Source organism: Myotis yumanensis, unplaced genomic scaffold, assembly GCF_028538775.1.
Source record: "Myotis yumanensis isolate MYYU_CA2020_CCGP unplaced genomic scaffold, mMyoYum1.0.hap1 SCAF_14, whole genome shotgun sequence".
In the NCBI taxonomy this organism is placed as follows: Eukaryota; Metazoa; Chordata; class Mammalia; order Chiroptera; family Vespertilionidae; genus Myotis; species Myotis yumanensis.
In genome coordinates this window covers 56,703,615-56,724,104 of record NW_027223765.1, presented here as the reverse complement: position 1 = coordinate 56,724,104, position 20,490 = coordinate 56,703,615, and the positions used below count along the sequence as shown (strand labels likewise).

Here is a 20,490-nt window from a genome sequence, read left to right as displayed (position 1 = left end):
TTGTCAGTGGGGGGGTGAGGAGGGGGAGTGATGGTGTTGTCAGTGGGGGGGTGAGGAGGGGGAGTGATGGTGTTGTCAGTGGGGGGGTGAGGAGGGGGAGTGATGGTGTTGTCAGTGGGGGGGTGAGGAGGGGGAGTGATGGTGTTGTCAGTGGAGGAGTGAGGAGGGGGAGTGATGGTGTTGCCAGTGGGGGTGTGAGGAGGGGGAGTGATGGTGTTGTCAGTGGGGGGGTGAGGAGGGGGAGTGATGGTGTTGTCAGTGGAGGGGTGAGGAGGGGGAGTGATGGTGTTGTCAGTGGGGGGGTGAGGAGGGGGAGTGATGGTGTTGCCAGTGGGAGGTGAGGAGGGGGAGTGATGGTGTTGCCAGTGGGGGGGTGAGGAGGGGGAGTGGTGGTGTTGCCAGTGGGGGGGGTGAGGAGGGGGAGTGATGGTGTTGTCAGTGGAGGAGTGAGGAGGGGGAGTGATGGTGTTGTCAGTGGGGGGGTGAGGAGGGGGAGTGGTGGTGTTGTCAGTGGGGGGGTGAGGAGGGGGAGTGGTGGTGTTGCCAGTGGGGGGGGTGAGGAGGGGGAGTGATGGTGTTGTCAGTGGAGGGGTGAGGAGGGGGAGTGATGGTGTTGTCAGTGGGGGGGTGAGGAGGGGGAGTGATGGTGTTGCCAGACTTCTTTTTTAAGACCTGAACATCATTTTAATGCATTTACTTCTCATTTGCTCACAAGTTCTCCATTATTTTGGCTCCCCCTTCCTTTTTAAATCTGAGAACGTTCTTTCTAAAATCATTTTATTTTGGTCTGAGATACATTTTCCTGAATGTCCTTGTAGCGGTGATAAAGTTCTGTTTGCCTGAAGAGATCTTTATTTCTCCCTCATTTTTGAAGGATAGTTTCTCCAAGTATGTGATTCCAGCACTGTTTTCGCCTCTGAGCAGCGTTTTTGCTAATTTACTTGGACATCTGCCTTCTTTTCTGGTGGTTTTAAAATTTTTTTAATTACTGTATTTTTCATTTCAAATTTTTTATTAGAGTTACAAACCTTGCAATTTTTAGCATACATTTATGAATATGTATGCATTATAGTACATGTATATGTACATAGTGTGCATTTTATATTACCAACACTATACATATATATAAACACTGTAGCACATGAAGTTTGTATAGTATTTGGTTTGAACCATAGAGCTTATATTTTACTAGGGTCCCAGTGCATGAATTCGTGCACCTTGAAAGAAACTGTGGGCCTTGAGGCTATGGTGGGCACAGGGGCAGGTCTTGGCCCATCCTCTGTGCCCCCACACGGTCCCTCCTGCCACGGCCCCAGTTCCCCTGTCTGCCGGCAGCCCTGCTCCTGCTGCCGCCGCTCCCACGTGCTGATGGCACCAGCCCGGCTCGTACCCGCCGACAGCGCAAAGCAATTGGCTCCATCAGTGGGTGCCAATGGCAGCTGCTGCCTCGATCCCCCCTCAGGAGCAGGGGCAGGTGGAGAAGCCCTCAGAGCGATTAAGGCTGGCAGCTGCCGCTCGCACCTGCTGATGCACCGAGCGATTGGGACCAGGCTGGGCGCCAGCAGTGGGTGCAAGTGGCGGCTCTGGTGCCGGCTGTGGGTGTGAGCGGGACTGGCACTGACAGCAGGTGAGAGTGCCAGGCGCGACCATGGCGCATAGGAGCAAAGAATTTTCCGTAACCACCGGAGGCGCCCCCTGATGACAGTGACCAGTGCCCTGCCTTGGTCTGGTGCCCCTGCTCATCTGCTCCACCATCCCACTGTGCCTGATGGCCACCATGTTCTGTGCTCTGCTGCCTGCTGCCGACGCCTGCCATGTTCTGCGCATGCCCCCTGGTGGTCAGTGCATGTCATAGCGACCGGTTGTTCGGTTCTGTTCCGGTTGTTTTGGTCTATTTGCATATTAGCTTTTTATATGTATAGATAATATATAAATAGTCTATACGTATGCATACACTGCATTTTATAGTGTGTATACTACAAACACATGAAAAATTATAATACATGTTGTTTTACTAGTATATTGTTTTGTTTAGAGTTATAGAGCTTGTGGGGATGGAATTCAGTCCTGCATCTGTTGGACTCAACAAAACAAGCAAAAACAAAAACACCCCACAAACAGTGCTAGTCCGCCCTTTGCTGGGGGTGTCCGGCAACTAACATTTACCAGTAGGAAGTCCCACAGGCGGCGCTGTGAGCGTGTTGGGGTGCCCCCTCTCCAGCTTCTGCCTGAGCTGCAAATCAGCCACGCCCTGCACAGCCCCTGTCCCAGCCCTCCCTCCCAGGCTCCCCCTCCCGCACCTTCCCTTCCAGGCTCGCTCCTCACACTGTTCTTCGGGGTGACTTGCCTCCCCCACCCCAAGCTGTGGAAGAATATATTTAACATTGTGGCGTGCCCTTTTCCACCCCATCTTCCATTTCTCCTAAAACTTGCTCCAGATAATCCCTGGAAAACCCGCTCGGAGGCCTCCGCGCCCTGCCCTGCTGGGCCGCCCACCATGAACCGCACACCAGGACGCGCACCTGCGTGCGTCCCCGGTCATTCGGTGCCGGGACAGCAGGTTTCTCTTTCCTTTTAAAAACTGTGCTATTAAAAGATTAGCACCTATCTTTGAAGAATTATGAGATTTCACAGAACAATAATCTGATTACTACCTTCATTTGTAGAATTAATAGAAAGCTCTCGAAACCATGGGCTCCTGTTCCCACGTGGAAGTGACTGCCTGGGGAGTAGTGCCCCCTGGGCTGAGGCAGCCCGGCCTCCCGGTTTCCACATGCCGGTCGCCCTGCCCGCAGGCCTGCCCGATGCCGGGCCCGCGTGCTCCGCTGCAGTGTCTGCCTGCTCAGTGGGGCTTGAGCCCAGCAGGTGACCCTCGGCAAGGGCTGCAGCCAGAACCCGCTCACAAGCTCGAGGCGGGAGGTGTCTAGTCCAGGTGAGCACGCGCCATGCGCCCGAGGGTGCTGCCTGGGGAAGCGCCCGCAGCTCCGGGTGAGAGTTCTGGGGTCCAGCCCTGCTGCTGTGTGGTCTTGGGCAAGTTCACACACTCTCTGCCTCAGTTTTCTTATCTGCAATATAGAGCTTCTAAGAACTTCGTTGTAAAAATAAAATTAAATGAAAGAACTCTTCTGAAATACTTAAAACAAAATCCAGTACATAATGATTTCCTAGTAAATACACGGTGGTTATATTTTTATAGGATGAGGAAGAATTCTTTCAGTTGTTGATTCAGTGTTGACGCAGTACATCTCTATCGAGGTCCTGCTGTGAGCGAGGCATTTCTGTGAAGTTCTGCAGGACAGTGATGAATAACACAGAGGTCCCCTGATCTTCTGAGCTTCTATTTTAGTGGGAAAGACAAGTGAGTAAAGGAGAAAAAAGTTAATAGATTATTACAAGAGCTCTGGAGAAAGCAAAGAGGATGCTGCATGGAGTCGCTGAGGACCGAGCCCAAGTAGGATGGCGAGTCCGCGTTTCTGAAGTGGCCTTTGCCCCTAAGACCCGAGGACAGGAAGGAGGCCGCTGGGTACGGAATAGGCTTCTGGAACCCCAGGCGATAAAGCAGTGCCCAGCCTGGGGCGGAAGACATTCGGCTTGTGCGAAGTGGAAGGCATGCACTGCCTCTGTGCCGGAGCTGGTGATTGGGTTGTGGCTGGTGGTGGCATCAGAGACACAGAAAGTGACGGTATGATGCAGGGCCTCTAGACCATAGAGAGGAGTTGTATTTTGGCCCAGTTGTTTTTGCTGTGTGGCCGAGTAGTTTTGGAGAGCCTCTCTGAGCCTTGGAAATGCCTCTTGGTCTCAGGGCTTCTTGAGGCTTAGAGAGTATGGGATTTTATCCTTTGGAATCAAGCTGTGGCCTTCATCAGCAGTGTCCGCATTTTCTGGTAGTTTGGTAGAAATGCAGAATCTCTGGCCTCACTTTAGAACAACTGAACCAGACGATCTGGGGACGGCCTAGGGATCTGTATTTTAAAAAGTTCTCCAAGTTATGCTTCTGCACACTGAGGTCTGAGAAACACTCCTGTGTGACACATTGGGGCTGATTTCCATGGGAGTTAGAGCTGCTCTCTGGAGAGCAGTGGAAGCCTTCCACGGGGACCCAGGCGCCAGCTCACTGGGCTTGGGCGCTGGTGCCAGAGTGAGAAGTCTTCTGTGCATGTGCAAACCTTCTGTGGTGTTGAAGGCAGATCAACATAAGAGTGATTTGTGGTAAACATTTTCTTTTGATTCAGGAAGTTTAAAGCCAAAGGAAGCTGATAGCATAGGCTATTCAGAATAAGTAGGCTTTACCACGGTGACAGAGAGCTAGGGCGGAAGGGACCTGGGGAGCACCAGCTGATGCCCTGGCCCTGGGACAAAGAGCCGGAAGCCTGAGATGTTCCATGGCTTTCTTGGGGCCACACAATTGATTGGTGACAGTACTGGGTCCACAATTCGGCTTCTCCACTTTGATGCCTGAACTTCACATGTCTTGATGGAAATGCCTCTATGAGTCTGATCCTTATGTAATGCACAAACATTTTAAGAATGATTTTGAAGGAAAAGTTGATTATGGTTAGTACTTTTACTAATTTTGGTGTTGGTTATTATTTTAAAAATAACTTTAAATGATTATTTAATATTTTCATGTTTTCTCATTCTTTAGAAAACGTAATTAATTAATAGGAAATAGTAGTACATTTACCCATGTAAGATGTGAATTAAAACAGCTTATTGTTCCCTGAAACACTTTATAAAATATTCTGCAACAAACCACCACTTTCCAGTGTATGTATTGAAGTAATTGGTAAATGCATCTTTCAAAACAGCATTTCCGGCTCATGTTTTACAGCATTTCTCTTCGTACTGACATCCCTCGTTTGAAAGGTGTTTTCCTACCCCTACATTCGATGTCTGCCTCGCTGTTTTCAAGAGTAAGGAAGTGGTGGTTTTAGAAGTTACATCTTAGTTAAGTGTAAAAAATATTTTTGTGTTGCAGTGTCCCAGGAGCTTTTGCTGACAATTCCAGTTTCCAAACAGAATACTTGGGCGATGGTGAGGGCTTCAACCCCTTCTCTGACTTGCTGTCAACCATGAACGGGTGGGTGTGATGCCTGCTGGCCGATCAGGTGAGTGTACAGCTATGATCACGCGCCTGAGAATTTACAGGGCGGAAGTCCGCTGAGGGTCCCATGCAGTACAAGAAGCTGCTGAAAACACTTGCAGTGAGGACGAGAGATTCTCGTTTGAAAGGAGGGGCCAACTCGGTCATTATTTCCCACTGTACTCTTTTTGGACGACCCTACGGAGACTTGAGGGTTTATAAAGACAGAATGGGGCACAGGAGAGTGTGTTTTGCTTGCTGGTTTCTTTTAACCATACTCCGAAAGGTGGACTGAGTGTGAGCCACACATGCACAGGTGGAAGAGGATTGCTTCATGACCCACCACGAAATAAGGCTTTAATGTCCTTACCTTGAATTTTGGGGGGGATTTAAGTTTTATTTGTTCATTGAGAATGTCCCATCCCAAGCTCTTGAGGGAGCTAGAAGGTTGGGACTTTGGATGCTCAAAGGTTTTCAGAATGACGCATGGGCATTTGTTTTTGGTATTATGGTGTACCTCATCAGGTACTCATTGTAATTTTGAGGGGAGATTAGAAAGGGATGTGATGGTCTTTTTCTGTCATGCGTGTCCATCTGTATTTGAACGCATCTATCATGTTCCTCAGAAATCAATGGCTTCTATGTAGTAATAAATGAACAGTTATGACTTGCTTTAACCACAGCAATAATTGGTTGAGGCTAGGCCTTTTGGGTAAAAACTGTGACATCATTCAGTGGTAAGTTTGTTGTAGAATGAAGACAACTTCATGGGGAATCGTTTGGTTTCAGACTTTGTACTGAATGACATTTAATGGTAAGAACCATTGCATAACCTTTTTTTTTTTTTTGTCTTAGTGGAGTTGTATTTGAGACAGATTCGAATTAATGGAGGGAAGTGAAGTTAAAAGAGTGCTATATTGAAAACTGGGAGACCTATCAGCTACCTGACATGGGGCTTGTTAGTCTTGTGTTTATTTTTGAAATCAAGCAGTAAGGTTCCAGTGTCCTATTTGTGAGGCTAACAAGGCCCTAGAAGTTTCTGTTTAACCCCCACTTTACCAATGGGGCAGCGGAAGCCCATAGAGTTTGACATACAAAGTCCCTGGGCTCGGGCAGAATTGGATCTTGCTCGTTTTGTCTTCAGTCACCGATTCTTTCTCCCTTATCCCAGTGGTGGAGATTGAGAGACTCAGCCCATGCAGTTTGTAAATCATTTTGGTGTTTCTTCTAAGACTTTGTTATGCATTCAGCTATTTGGGCCAGATTTTTAAAAGTTTTAGTTAGAGGTCATTTTGACAAAATCCTCTCATTTTAGAGGAAGAGAAAAGCACCTAGTGATGCATCTAGCCAAGCTTCCTGCCCAGATGGTCCTCCGAGAGCCTGTGGGCTTGACATTCCCCGTGGGAGATGGTCCCATGGCTTGTCCTTTGCATTTAGTTCTCTGGAGCTAGAGCCAGAGGGAAGAGTCTTTTTCGTCTTCCTTACAGTATTCTTTCTTTCCTTGTCAAGGAATAAGGCAAACAGTAGACGGTACCACACAAGGAAAGGGGCCCACAGTGAGGAATGGTTGATGGAGTCATGGGACTTCAGGTCTGTTAGATCTCTGACCATCGTCTGGGGTCATCCTGCAAGTCATTCGGCTCCCTGCTTTGTGATGCTCTCCCGAGGTAGCCAGTGCTGCCCGGACGCCAGGCTTTGTTAATGGTCTAGATCGGGGGTGGGCAAACGTTTTGACTGGAGGGCCACAATGGGTTCTTAAACTGGACCGGAGGGCCGGAACAAAAGCATGGAGGGAGTGTTTGTGTGAACTAATATAAATTCAAAGTAAACATCATTACATAAAAGGGTACGGTCTTATTTTTTTTTTTAGTTTTATTCATTTCAAATGGGCCGTAGTTTGCCCACGGCTGGTCTAGACCAGTGGTCAGCAAAACGTGGCTCTCGAGCCACATGCGGCTCTTTGGCCCCTTGAGTGTGGCTCTTCCACAAAATACCGGCTCTTCCACAAAATACCGACTCCTGCGCATGGGCCACAAAGTTTCAATCGCGCTGTACGTGCGTGCCTGCACGTGGTATTTTGTGGAAGAGCCACACTCAAGGGGCCAAAGAGCCGCGGTTTGCCGACCACGGGTCTAGGCTTATGAGCAGACAGCATGTGCCATGGAACAGTCTATCTGTGGGAGTCCAGGCAGAGTGAGAACCAAGCCCGTGTGTCTCACACACCGGAGGCTCTTAGAAGTGGTGGGAATTCTGAGGGCATTGACGTAGCAACAAACTCAGGTTTGAGGTTACCTGTCATCTCTGGCTTCAGTATTGAGAGAGTCTGACTTAATCTCACTCTCATAAAATTGATGTATGAAATTTAACAAAACCACATGAATGGATTTATTGGCGACTAGATTCATTTTATTCATTAATTTCATTGGATAACACCTGCTATTTGAAAAATCAATCTGAAATACTATAATGAACATGTTACCCCTTTGAACTGATAAAATGTGCTAGTAGGTCCCGTCGAATACCAGTTCACATAAGCATGGATGTGCTTTCTATCTCCCAGATGTGCTAAACTGCACTGTCAGGAGGGAGTAGCGCCCTGCAGTCATGAGCTCTGTCCTGCCTGTTCTCAGCGCCTCCTGGTTGGGAAGGAGCAATTCTCCTCCCCACAGCGCCGGGCCTGGCTCCCTGTGTGCCTGTGACCATGAGCTCAGCCCCTGGTCCGCACTGTGCCCATATGCCCATGGCCTTTAGAACGTTACCGTTTATCGAATAACCAAAAGAAACACCAATTAATTGTTACAGTTGATAATTTGGAGTTTTAGGCTTGAAATGAACTCCAATTCTGGGTGAGACATGTCATGGTGAGTACCCTCCTGGGAGAGGGCCACAGGCATGGGCAGCAGCTGGGTAGCTCGCCACCTCACTCAGGCGCAGGGCAGGGAAGGCCCCGTCGAAGCTGTGCCCAGCTGGCGCGAGGGCAGCTGTCGGTCAGTGGGCGGTGGTGGTGATGGTGCCCGTACACGATGAACTTGGGCAGATACAGGTGTACCGGTGCTGACGCGTCCCTGGTGCCTCCCTGTCCCTGTCCCTGCCCAGCGCAGCACGGGGCCCGAGAGCGGAGAGCGAGTCTGTCGCATAGTGAGGGGCAGTTGGCCTGGGAGTCAGCGTGGCAAGAACCATCTGGGTTTGCACAGCGCTCTCCTGCAGAGAGCTGGCCGGCTGGCTCTCGGGCCGGCGTCCCAGGTGCTGCCCGTCCTGTCAGTGTGCCCCGTGCTGCTGTAGGAGTGTGAGCATCCTGTGACATTGTTTTGTCACCACTGTTTTTTCCTATTTGCCCAGAGTTCCTCTTTTGCTCTCTCATAATCAAATTTCTAGCATCTGCCTACTAGGAAGAGGTAAAAACGGGGAACATAATTGTTCTCACATCTTGCTAATGGGCTACTTTTTGGGTGGGAGTTTTTGCCTTTTTATAAAACACCAGAGTGTGGATTTTGTGTCACTGGCTTTGGGGTGGGTGGTGGGTGCTGCTTCCAGGAAGCGGTGGGGCGGCGGCGGGCGCAGGGCAGGAAAGCCACCGGGTCCCCTGCGTGTTCTGGGCTGGGAGCTGCAGGGCCCCAGCCACTGCCTGTGCTTCAGCTTCCAGCCCCTGAAATGTGAACTTTGAAAAGTAATTTTAACAATTTAATAAACTACACAATATGTTTTATAGGCTGGAGCGAGTGATCTTAAGGATTTTGGTCTCTTCATAACACAACGAACCTAATATTGGTAAAAAATACAGATCCTCACCCGGCCATAAAGGGAGGCGAGATTTAATAAGCAGTTATGAGCCGTGGCAGCTGCCTATCAGACTGTATCACTTGGGCTCCAGCATGCGAAGGCAGTGTCAACTTACATTTTATCTCCGAAGCATTTTTGAGGCATTTATTTTGCCTTTCTTTCCAGTCCCTAATGTAATTGGCTAAACATTTCCCCTAAGCTAATTGGCCAGGGGCTGGGTGGAAACCTTGTGTGACTTGATAAAGATAGAAATTAACATGACATTTACGTGGAAGTGATGGGATATACAGTAATATAGTGACGGGGGTGGGGCGTTACTATATTACTTTTCCCGCCCATGCTCAGCAGTTCTGGGGATCAGAGAACTTCCAGCCCTGCCCCCCAACACACACACACACACACACACACACAGCAGTGCAGGCCACGCAATCCCCATGCCAAATTCACCTTTAAAGTCTTTAGGTGAAACTGTAAGACAGACGAATGAGTTACTCCATTTGTCAGTTAAAAAAGAAAATCCACCAACTACTATTATGAGATTAAATTCCAATTAGAAAGTTGCATTTAATTCCATAGCTATAACATTGTTTTAATGAGTTCTGTTGGATGTGACAGTTTATGTGAGATAAATTGATATGGCATAGGTAGATATAAATTTATTGGATAATGTTAAACATGTTACTTCATGTATATTAGCTGTGAAATTTATTTCTTCTCTAGTTATGTCCCCAAGGAAGTAGTCAGAGGAAAAAGCATATTTTCAAAGAAAGAACCCTTTCTGTTTTTTCAGATACTTGTTCTAAAACAGTCTTTTTTCACTTTTATTTAAAAAATTTGTTAAATTTCTACATTAACTAAATTTATGATTCTTGGTGTATGCTATTTATAAAATTGAATATAGGTTTTATGATATAGGAAATTAGGCTAGGAATGAGAATGGGATCCAGTTTTGTGATGAAGGTAATCTGCATTTATATTGCAGATATTTCCACTTCTCTCTAAGCCCCTCATGGGATTCTGCACACATTTTTCTGGACATACATATTCACTGTAGAATAAACTTTTAATGTATTGGACAGGCTTTTGTTCACATGACATCTACAAAAAGCATCAAGCCCTTTGCTAAAATCAAGGGTAGCAAACGTTCTTCGATCTCTTCTCCGCACACCTGCCCAGTCCTGTGCCCAGCAGGAGTCACTAATTGATTACACTCATCGATCACATGAGTGTGGATGTGTCCTCAGAAATATTCCACTTAAATTCTTGTGGGCAAGCTTACAAATACACTATTTATGAGAGAATGTCAAGCAAGGAGCTTTTGCCCCCCAGTCTCTTAAGTTTTTCTGTGTATGCCTAATGCTCACCTCAGTTCCTGGCACCAGGCTAAACAGGACAGGTTTGTAACATTAATGAGATAAGTGTACTTGGGCACAATTCTGGCAATTATTTGGTGTATAACGATTGGATTTTTGACATCATGTATATGCCATATTTGTATGACTTGTTAGATGATATATTTTCTACCCTTCATCTGGTTTTGGTGTTACATCTGTGTAACGTTTTGTAGGTTTTTGCCTATTTCTATAACTTTGGGAAACACAAGAAAGAGACAATGTTGCCTTGTTACCTGTGCATCAACTGAGGCTCAGACACAGCAACCAGTGTGGGCGAGAGCCAAGCTCAGCCCTCCGGCCCAGGAGCTCCCTCACAGGGGTGCGTGTGCAGGCGCTGGCCCGGGCAGGGCAAGTTTCTGGCAGCTTCCTTTTGCATATTAATCTTGGTGTCTACCGATACACTGTAGCAAGCTGCACCGGGGGAGAAGGCACTTAGCTGTTATATTTCAGGTGATGTCTTCCGTGATGTAAAATTCCAGGAACTTAAACGACATTGCATGCTGTTTCTGAAAATCTCTGCTTTCTGTTCCCTCGGTTCAGGTGGTGCGCAGAGGCCAGAGGAGGAAATTCTGTGCAGTTGAGGTGCAGGCCACTGAGCTGCCCTGTGGAGAATTGTCATCATTTTACTTCCTCCTTAAAGAAGAACGAGTCATTGATGCATTAAGCACCATTTAGTTAATGTACATTTTAATTTCATGCAGCGTGTTGTTGGGATCTGTGTGTGGCCTTGGCAGCCAGAGTTCTGGGAAGTGACTGGGTGTACGTGTGTGTCATTCGCCGCTCGGCCCAGTTCCTGGGGTGAAGTGTTAGCCTTGGTCAGGGCAGTCAGGGGCCCAGCCATGTCGTGCCCATGGTGGGTCTTGGGTTTTCTCTGCACACAATTTCTCTGACCGATTCATAGGAATAGGCTCATGAGATGAAATCTTTTTCATCCTTCCACGTGTTCCTGGGATTTTAGAATGTTAATAACAAATAATTATAGCGCCGTCCATTGGGCATTTGTTTTCCTGCAGTGGTTGGGATGGCACATTGGTTATCTCCTCCAATCCGAACGGCGTTTCTGTGTTCTGGATGGAATTATTCTGGTTTTATTGTTGAGAAAACAAGCTCTGTGCCTAAGTCACCCGATGAGGATCACATAGCAGGTTTGCAAGCGGGATTGACTTCAGATTGGGCCAGTTCCAAAGCCCACATCTTAGCCACCAGGGCATGCTGCCGCCTCATCTCTGAGTAGATTCCTTTCATTTGGTTTGGGCAGGGAAGATTCTGTAGCTTATAGCCTCTATGGAAGATATGGGATCCAATTCATTTAAGACTGCAGTTTAATCTATACTCAGGATTTCTGTAGAACCAGTGATCTAAAAGGGAGTAAGTTCTCCCTAAATTATGCCTTACCTTCTGGTCTTTTCCTCAGCCCACAGCTCCCAGAGGCTGCGGTGGGCTCAGCGCCTGTGTGCCCTCAGTCCTTCCTGCAGGGAACAGCGCACACCCACCCTCAGGGGGCTCTTCCTGACAGTGACCACAGGGCCGGGTCGCAGGCCTGCTCCGGAGCGGGCAGCGGGGAGCCCGGTGCTGGGCTTTGTGGCCGAGTCGGTGGCAGGGCCTCAGCCCTCGCCTGGCCTGCAGGGACACTGGGCCCTCCGGGGCCTTCGGCCAGACGGAGTGGCTCAGTGCAGCTGCACGCTGTGGAGTTCTTCCACACGTGCGTCCGGTGTGAGGAAGCGTGCACTCCTCCCGTGCTCTGTAGAGTTGGGTGTTGGATTTGTAAGGGTGAAATGGCATACCATGTGCAATTTGCTTTACAAATCTTCAGAAAAGAAAAAATGGAACAGAATCTTGATATTCTAGAATCTGGATGACAGGTATGTAGGGTTCATTATACTATTTTCTCTTCCTTATATGTTGGTCACTTATAATTTTAAAGAGTGTATGTGGGGGTGCGAGGTGAGGTGCTTCTCTAGCTCCTTGCCTGGTGCGCTGGTGATAACCAGTCCCGGCCTAGAACCTGTCTTCCCTCACTGTGGCCACTGATATCATTTCATTGATGTGGAGTCCCAGAGCAAGGAGATGCTAAACTAAGTAGCTAAGTGTTGAAGTAATTTTCTAATATAGATACAATGACTTTAGCGGACATAAAAGCATTTCCTGACTAACCTATACAAAACCACAGCAGTTCAGTAGCTGTTACAATAGAGCATACATGACATGCCAGGGGTTACGATGCACCTGGTAAAGATTTTCTCTCTAACCTCCTCTCTGCAGTGTTTGCAGGGAGCAGAGCAGGAGTGGGGACTGTCTGGCCCGTGACATCCTCTGGGCTGGCCCTGCCCAGGCATTAGGGATGTGTTCATTAAGGGTTTGACCAGTAGAGCAGGCTAGTTTTAAGGTGGTAATGGTGTGTGGCCCAGGAATGATGCTATAAATATCCCGATGGCCCTGGGCAGGAGAAGGTCCCACGCTGGAGTGGGGGAACCCGAACCCGGGCCCATTGGACCTTCCTTCTGCCAGAGGCTGAACCCAGCGGTCTCTGAAGTCCGTGGCCGAGTCAGGGTCCTCTTCCAGCCTCACGCTCCTCATCTGCCACGTGTGGACTCAGCTCTACCTTGTTGTCTGGGAACAGTCCTTCACCGGGAGCTTGCCTCCCATGAGCACTCGGTATGTGTCACCTGCTACTGAAGTTTAACTTTGTGAGATGTGTGCCAATGCCCTGATATAACCAGGAATTTAAGGATGTAGCTGTTAAGGCTCCAGGGGGCACTGTTTGGTGGATATAATTTAAACCTTATAAATCCTAGAAGTGTTTTTTGTAAATATTAATAGCATTTTAAAAACCAGTGTTAGAGAGTTTTATATAGATGTTTGAAAGGAATTCTGACACCAAAGTGTATGAGCATTGACAAGTGTCAACATGCAGCTAGACAGGTTCAGAACGTGTATTATTTACTGATCAACACGCTGCCTCTGTTAGAGCATTAACTCGGTAACTTCCTGTTGTGCTCTCTGTGCTGCTGTAATCAGAGGACAGCCATGCATGTTGAAATACGAGCAAGTTATTTTGCATGTGTGGTTACAGCTTTTAAAAAAATATATTTTTTTATTGACTTCAGAGAGGAAGGGAAAGGGAGAGAGAGATGGAAACGTCAGTGATGAGAAAGTCACTGATGGGCTGCCTCCTGCAGGCCCCACACTGGGGATCGAGCCCGCAACCGGGCATGTGCCCTGACCGGGAATCAAAATGTGACCTCCTGTTCATAGGTCGATGCTCAACCACTGAGCCATCTGGCTGGGCTGGTAGCAGCTTTTTAATGGTTAGTGTTGCTGCTTTAAAAAGATACAGGTTAGTTACTGTGGCTATGGCTGGTAGTCATCAGAATTGCAGGAGAAGGTGGAGGAGCCAGAACTCAGTGCGGGGTCGGTGTGTCAGTCAGTGCCGGCCACAGGCGGCTCCCTTCTGACCCTGGGGCGGGATGGATGGGAGTCCTTATGTTTTCTTCCTACTACTCCGTTGTTCTTTGAAAACTTTCATAACCCAGAGCCGCACATGCTTGTGTACATGTGTGACGGTAGAAGGTGCTCTGACTCCCCGTCTGTCGGGTCAGCTGACCTTTTCCGAGCCAGACAGTGATCTCGGAGGCTCGGGGCTGCCGCCGTCCCCACTGCCCCCGGATGGCAGGTAAATGAGTGGGCGTGGCTGTGTTGGCAATACATTTATTTACAGACACTGACATTTGAATTTCTTGTAATTTCCTGTGTCACTAATTAGGAGTAGTATTTTAACTTTTTTCCAACCTTCTTGTTACAAATGTAAAACACATTCTTTGCCCTGGAGTGTAGGGTTTGGTCTGGCCCGGGGGCTGCTGTTCGCTGAGCCCTGGTCTGGAGAAGATGGGCCTCCGTTCCCGCCCCGGCGCCCACCTCCGTTCTCTGCTCTTCGGTTTCTGACAGGGCAGTAGCGTCACCAGCTTTTGTTCACGCCTCATCTTGAGAGCCTGTTCGGTGGGGTTGATGTAGAGTGAAATTTAATGAGGTCCCTGCCCCTTCCGTTATTTAAAACAGGGGAGCTGTGAACTAAAGTAAAGCGAGGCCAAGGATAAAGATGCATGAAGGGAGCCCTAACCGGTTTGGCTCAGTGGATAGAGCGTCGGCCTGCAGACTCAAGGGTCCCAGGTTCGATTCCAGTCAAGGGCATGTACCTTGGTTGCGGGCACATCCCCAGTAGGAGATGTGCAGGAGGCAGCTGATCGATGTTTCTCTCTCATCGATGTTTCTAAGTCTCTATCCCTCTCCCTTCCTCTCTGTAAAAAATCAATAAAATACTTTAAAAAAGAAAAAAAAAGATGCATGAAGGGAAACCTCGCCAGAGAAGAAACGTGGACCCTGAACGTGACCTCAGACCCACGTTCTCTTCAATACCATTGTTCCCCAAAGTGTGGGTGTCTCACAAGTAGAATTTAAGATGAGACACAAATGAACAGTTTTGGAAATTTAAGAGTAAGGTATTATGTTTCATATGTATTATATATTAATTGTGTAGGAAAATATAAGTACATCAAGTCTGGTTTCTCAGATCACACTGCTTAAATGCAACATGGAGAAAATCGAGAGGTTTAAGGAAAAATAGAAGAGTGTTTTGTGCATGTTGTTCTTGAGCACAGCAAAACTCTTAGAGGTGGTATTGGATGATTACAGAGGGACATTTTCTCCTAAGTGACCAGCGGCATATCACGTGAGGCATGTGATTTTTCTCTAAAGAAATCTCTGGAGGACAAGAATGAACAACAATGAGTGTGAGCATTCTGGGGAGAAGACACCTTAAATTAGAGTCCTTGCTCCCCCTTTGCTGAAGATTTTAGTCTTTTTCTTGTAAGCAGGTGGGGGGAGTCATGGCAGGGGAAGAGTGAATTCCTGAAATAGGGCATTTTCCACAAAGTGGAGGCCAAGGTGTACAGAAGCATCGAGTAAGAAAGCCGGGGACGGGAGGAATGATTACGAGGATGTTTTCCAAGAAAGTGCAGGAGGGTACTCTGGAAGAGTATGTCTTTGTCAGGTGTCAAGGTTAACCTGACTTGGATCTAAAGGGGAAAGACTTTCTGACTGTCAGCCAACCATAATCCGAGAGCCCAGGCATGGTTGTTGCAGTCAGGGAGTAACCTGGAGAGAGACGCACCCTTAAGAATAAGTATGTTTGCACACAACTGCCCATTGTCATAAAGAAGGTGGGCGGTGGGAAAGAGAACACAACAAAGGTAGAATTAGGCCGAAAGCCTTGCAAATAGGTAGTTTATTTTCTTGTTAAATAGAAAATAAACATAATTCCATTGATCCAGGGCCAAGATGTAGGACCTTTAATGTATTAAAACAGCTCAATGTGGTGTTTAAGAACACAGGATGTTGGCCAGACAACTTGGGTTTGAATCTTGGCTCTGCCACTTACTAACAGTATAATCTTGGGTAAATTACATTGCTGTATGCCTCAGTTTCCTCACCTTTAAAACTGAGTAATTATAGTACCTAACTCATAGGTGATTGTGGGACTAAATGAATTAAAACACAAAGCATTACCAAAGAGTTGGCATGACTTTTCAGTAACCAGCTAGCTAGCTGTTAGCCGTAAAGAATGCCCTAAATGCCGAAGCCGGTTTGGCTCAGTGGATAGAGCGTCGGCCTGCGGACTGAAGGGTCCCGGGTTCGATTCCGGTCAAAGGCATGTACCTGGGTTGCGGGCACATCCCCAGTGGGAGATGTGCAGGAGGCAGCTGATCGATGTTTCTCTCTCATCGATGTTTCTAACTCTCTGTCTCTCTCCCTTCCTCTCTGTAAAAAATCAATAAAATATATTTAAAAAAAAAAAAAAAGAATGCCCTAAATGAAAAATGCGGAGTGAGGTCGTTACAGCAAACCTGCCATTCTCTCTCTGGTGTGTCCAGGGTGTGAATTTGTATGTGTACCTACATACGTGTATCTGTGCATCTGAGTGATGTGCACTGTCTCCTAGACGTGGAGTGTTCAAAGGGGCAGGGGAGCTCGGGTGCCCAAGCCGCTGTGCCCGTCTCTGAGGCTGCACTGCTCCCAGGGGGCAGACAGGCTGTTTCCTCGCTCTGGGGCGGTGAGCGTCCATCCTGGAGGAAGCCTGTTTATGGTTGACCAGCCCTTAGGGCCAGGAAGTGCTTTCTCTCAGGGACTGAAATCCACCGCCCACAGGCTTCCAGCTTCCTTGGTCGGGAGCCTTGGGTTCTGGAGGCCTCTCTTCTCCCTGCGCCCATCGAGCCCTCCAGGCCCGCAGGTCCTTCCCAGTCTCCAGGCTGAAAGTTCCTGTCTCCTCTGGTTTTAGTCCCGTGACCATCCAGGTGGTTGTCACAGTACCAGTCGCTACGGGCAGGTGTGTCATGTGTCTACATTTATATAGTTCACTTAAAGGAGCCTCTCTTTGACAAAACTGTCTTTATTATTTGGAAGGGAAACATTTTGACTTTCCTTAACACACTTCTTAAATTCCAGATGTGGGCAGGTGGTGCATATGAGGGAACTATTGTAAAGAACCCTCCATTTCCCCTGCAGCTGGGCGTGCTGGCGTCGGTCTCTCCGTCCCCAGTGCCCAGTCTGGTGGCTGCGTGAGGTCACGGCGTAGCGAGTGCTCGGTGCCCCGCTGCTCTGGTCAGCCTTGGGCCGATCATCTCAGCCTCAGGATTGTGGCTCTGCCATGACTTTTGTTCCTGTTCTCAGATGACAAAAGCTGTGCTAGGGTCAAGTAGGCGATGGTGAAGAAAGCCCAAGAGGAGGGATTTTGGGCCAACGTGACCAGGATTATTCATCTATATCCCTTCATCCATGTAATGTTTCTCTTTTACCTAAGAAATTGTGTAGGTTTTGGTCTCTTTTGCTTATCCCCTCTTTTAATGCATAGCAATTATACAAGTAACATAACGATTACCTCCCTATTTTGGGATAATCCAATTCTATTCCATTGATACAATTTAAAGTAATTATTTCTAAAGCACGAGAGCCCCACAGCAGACTCGGGAGGGCAGTCCTCGCTTTCTCTGTTTCCCCCTGGGAGTGGCTCCTCCTTCCAGCGAGACTCCCAGCGAGAAGGCCAGGCCTGGTGCTGGCAGCAGGAGCAGCTTTCGGAGTTCCTGCGTGGGCCTAGGAGACGCACACATTCCTGAGCACGGCGCCCACCATGTGACACATTGGTGACAGGTGGCAGGTGCTGCCTCAGCTCGCCCCAGGTCGCAGGTCCGGGGTTCCCTGTTCCCCTGACGGTGGCTGCTGCTCCGCAGTCGGGAGGTGCTAGGTGGCAGGGCCCGGGTGTGCCCTCCCGTCCTCCATGCATGCGGGGGAAGGGAGCGCAGGTAGGCAAGAGTGAGCTGTGAGCATTGCAGCCCTTGCCTTTACAGAGAAATAGGTGTTCATCAGTCAGCCTTCATGCCTCTCATTCTTTATTTAACCACGTTTTGTTGGTAACACCTTAGAAACTTGAACATGATTTTATTTTTAATGATAGTTGTACCCATTTCTCCGTGGCAAACTTCAGAAGAGAGTTCACGGTGGCCCCTTTTTGGTACTTATGTACATTCTTCACATGTAACAGGTGTATTGATGAAGGTGTGTTTGGGAGTATTACTTTCCCATTCTGAAATTTACTGAACGCAGCGCACAAATCCGTTGGTGGCATTATGGGTCCGTGGCTTATGTGGAGAGGCCCTGAGGGTTACATTGTGTCCGAAGACGTTTCTAGAGGTTCAAGAGGATTGGTGTTTTAACATTTTTAATTTCTGAGCGAGTCAGTGAGTGATTTAAAAAGTAGATGAGGAATCTGGAAGACATTAAAGATGTCAAGGATAGAAGGAGTTTGATTTGCAGCCTAATGAAATGTTTTGCCAACTTCTTTTAAAGATTTTTTCGAGAGTAGAACTTTAATCATTTGCTTGTGTTTCTGGCATGGTAAGGTTACTCCAGTTTCTGTTACATGATGAATCCAAAGTGAAAATGGGATAATTTTTAATTAGCAAAATTATAAAACCATTTGCAGCCAAATGTTTCTTGTATAAACTGTGAGGTTTCACATGTTACTCTAATCATTTTAGGAAATTTCATTCTGAAGATCTATTTCAGTTGGTACTTTATGTATGGATAAAAGTCCTCAGTGTTAGAAAGTACCCTGTAATATTCTTTTCCAGTGTCGTTTGAGTAACCTGATAGGATTTCTTTCACGTGTGTTGCTTGTGTCTATTTTAGAAGTGTCATGGTTACTTGAATTTGATGTACCACTAATATTCAAGTAAGCATTCAGAATGCAAGGCTAAATATTACAAGAAAAATCATTTTAGGGATTAGAAATGTTTCTTGAACTTTATGCTGTATGATTTTGTACAGTTCAGAATTGCTTCTTTTGAGGTTACTTATGCAGTTATTTGGATAAAAATTTTATATTTCTACTTTGTATGATAAATATATGAAGTCATTTAAAATATATTTTATTAAGGAAATGAGAATAGTAGTCAAGTCATGGCAGCCCACTTTTTGTATTATAATGCTTTAATTACATTTGATTATGAGAGTTTTACATTTTCTGAGGGCTCATTGGAGACATAATTGGAGACACAAGAATTCTATGGAAATGAGAAGAGAGCTGAGTGTTCAGAATTTTGAGGATCTGGATGAGCTGGGACAGTTCCAGCTCCTTGAACTTCTCTACTACTTGGTAGTTGCTTGGAGAGGTATGCAGTGTCCTGTGCTGTTTCTGTTGGGTCCTCTAGAGGGCGCTGTGTGCCACCCTCCCTGTGCACACATTGCCGAGGAAGAAAGATGGTGCTCATGGTACCCACAGCACTAGCTCAAGGTTCTGGTGACAGACAAAGGCCCTCGTCTTTAGCCATTTGTCTTTGAAAATCATAGGTTTCACTTACCAAGAGTAGAAAGGAAAATGATATGTGTTAATAAACTTTTTTCAGACTGAGTAATTCCTTAGTGAAATAGATTCTTAAAGCTGTAGAGTTCCCAGAGAATGTCATAGACCTAATAACTTACTATTAAACTATGAATAAGACCAAAGGATGGGAACTTAAATTCAAAAACAACAAAAAACCTGATTAATGAGTGTCCATTTTGTCTCAAATTTAAAGAGGTGGCTATAGTTTGAGAGGTGAGAGGCACGTATATTAGACTAGAGGCCTGGTGCACAAAATTCATGCCTGGGGGGGGGGGCCCTCAGCCCAGCCTGTACCCTTTCCAATCCGGGACCCCTTGGGGGATGTCCGACTGCTGGCTTAGGCCCGATCCTGGGGATCGGGCCTAAGCCAGCAGTCGGACATCCCTCTCACAATCTGGGACCCCTGGCTCCTAACTGCTCACCTGCCTGCCTGGCTGATTGCCCCTAACTGCCCCCCCCCCCCCCCCCCCCCCAGCCAGCCTGATCACCCCTAACTGCCTCTGCCTGCTGGCCTGATCACTCCTAACTGCCCCCCTGCCGGCCTGGTCGCCCCACGCAGCCTGCTGTTCAGTCGTTTGATTGTCCCTCACTAACTCTCCTGCCGGCCTTGTTGCCCCAATGCAGCCTGATGTTCGGTTGTTACTGTGAGGGCGTCCTGACTAATTTGCATATTGCCTTTTATTAGTATAGATAGGAACTAGTGGCTCAGTGCACGAAATTCATGCACGGGTGGGGTCCCTAGGCCTGGCCAGCGATCAGGGCTGATCAGGTTCCCCGCCTCCCCACCTCCCCACATCCCTACCTCCCCGCCTCCCCACCTTCCAACCTCCTCCTTCCCTTGCCACCCGTGCGCTGCCACTGTGTGGTTTCCCCCTCCTCCTTCCCTCCCTGCCCACGTCTGCCACCACCCACCCCCGGTTCCCCGTACCAGCCCGGGGCCTGGCCCCAATCGGGCGATCGGGACCTGCTGGCAGGGGGGAGAGACCAGGAGGTTGGCTGGCAGGCCCTGATCATGCAATCAGGGCCTGCTGGCATGGGGGCAGGGGGGAGGAACCAACTGCCACTGTGGCAGGTGGGCAGCAGGCCGATTGGGGCCTGCCAGCTGGGGGGAGCAGGCTGATTGGGGCCTGCCAGCTGGGAGGAGGAATGGGGAGGGGACACAGGAGGTTGTCCACCAGCCCCGAGGAGGGATCCGGCCCTCGGTTCCCTTGGGAAAGAGGCCATGTCCGCCGCCACCCACCCCTGGTTCCCCGTCCCAGTCCAGGGCCCTGGCCCCGATCAGGCATTCGGGCCATGCTGAC

The 20,490-nt window shown here is 48.1% G+C and overlaps 1 protein-coding gene and 1 long non-coding RNA gene across 4 annotated transcripts in view; both read left to right on the top strand.

Annotated features, from left to right (window-relative positions):
- LOC138992306 (uncharacterized) overlaps positions 1–5,066 on the top strand; it is an 87,865-nt gene extending 82,799 nt beyond the window's left edge. Inside the window, exon 3 of the long non-coding RNA XR_011468088.1 lies at positions 4,979–5,066. This is a non-coding gene — a long non-coding RNA (uncharacterized lncRNA). The remainder of the gene's footprint in view (positions 1–4,978) is intronic.
- Positions 5,067–5,085: 19 nt separating this feature from the next.
- FOXP1 (forkhead box P1) overlaps positions 5,086–20,490 on the top strand; it is a 482,289-nt gene continuing 466,884 nt past the window's right edge. For all 3 annotated transcript variants that reach the window (XM_070391016.1, XM_070391017.1, XM_070391014.1), the window contains exon 1: positions 5,086–5,108. The gene's annotated coding sequence lies outside the window, so the exon portion shown is untranslated. The remainder of the gene's footprint in view (positions 5,109–20,490) is intronic.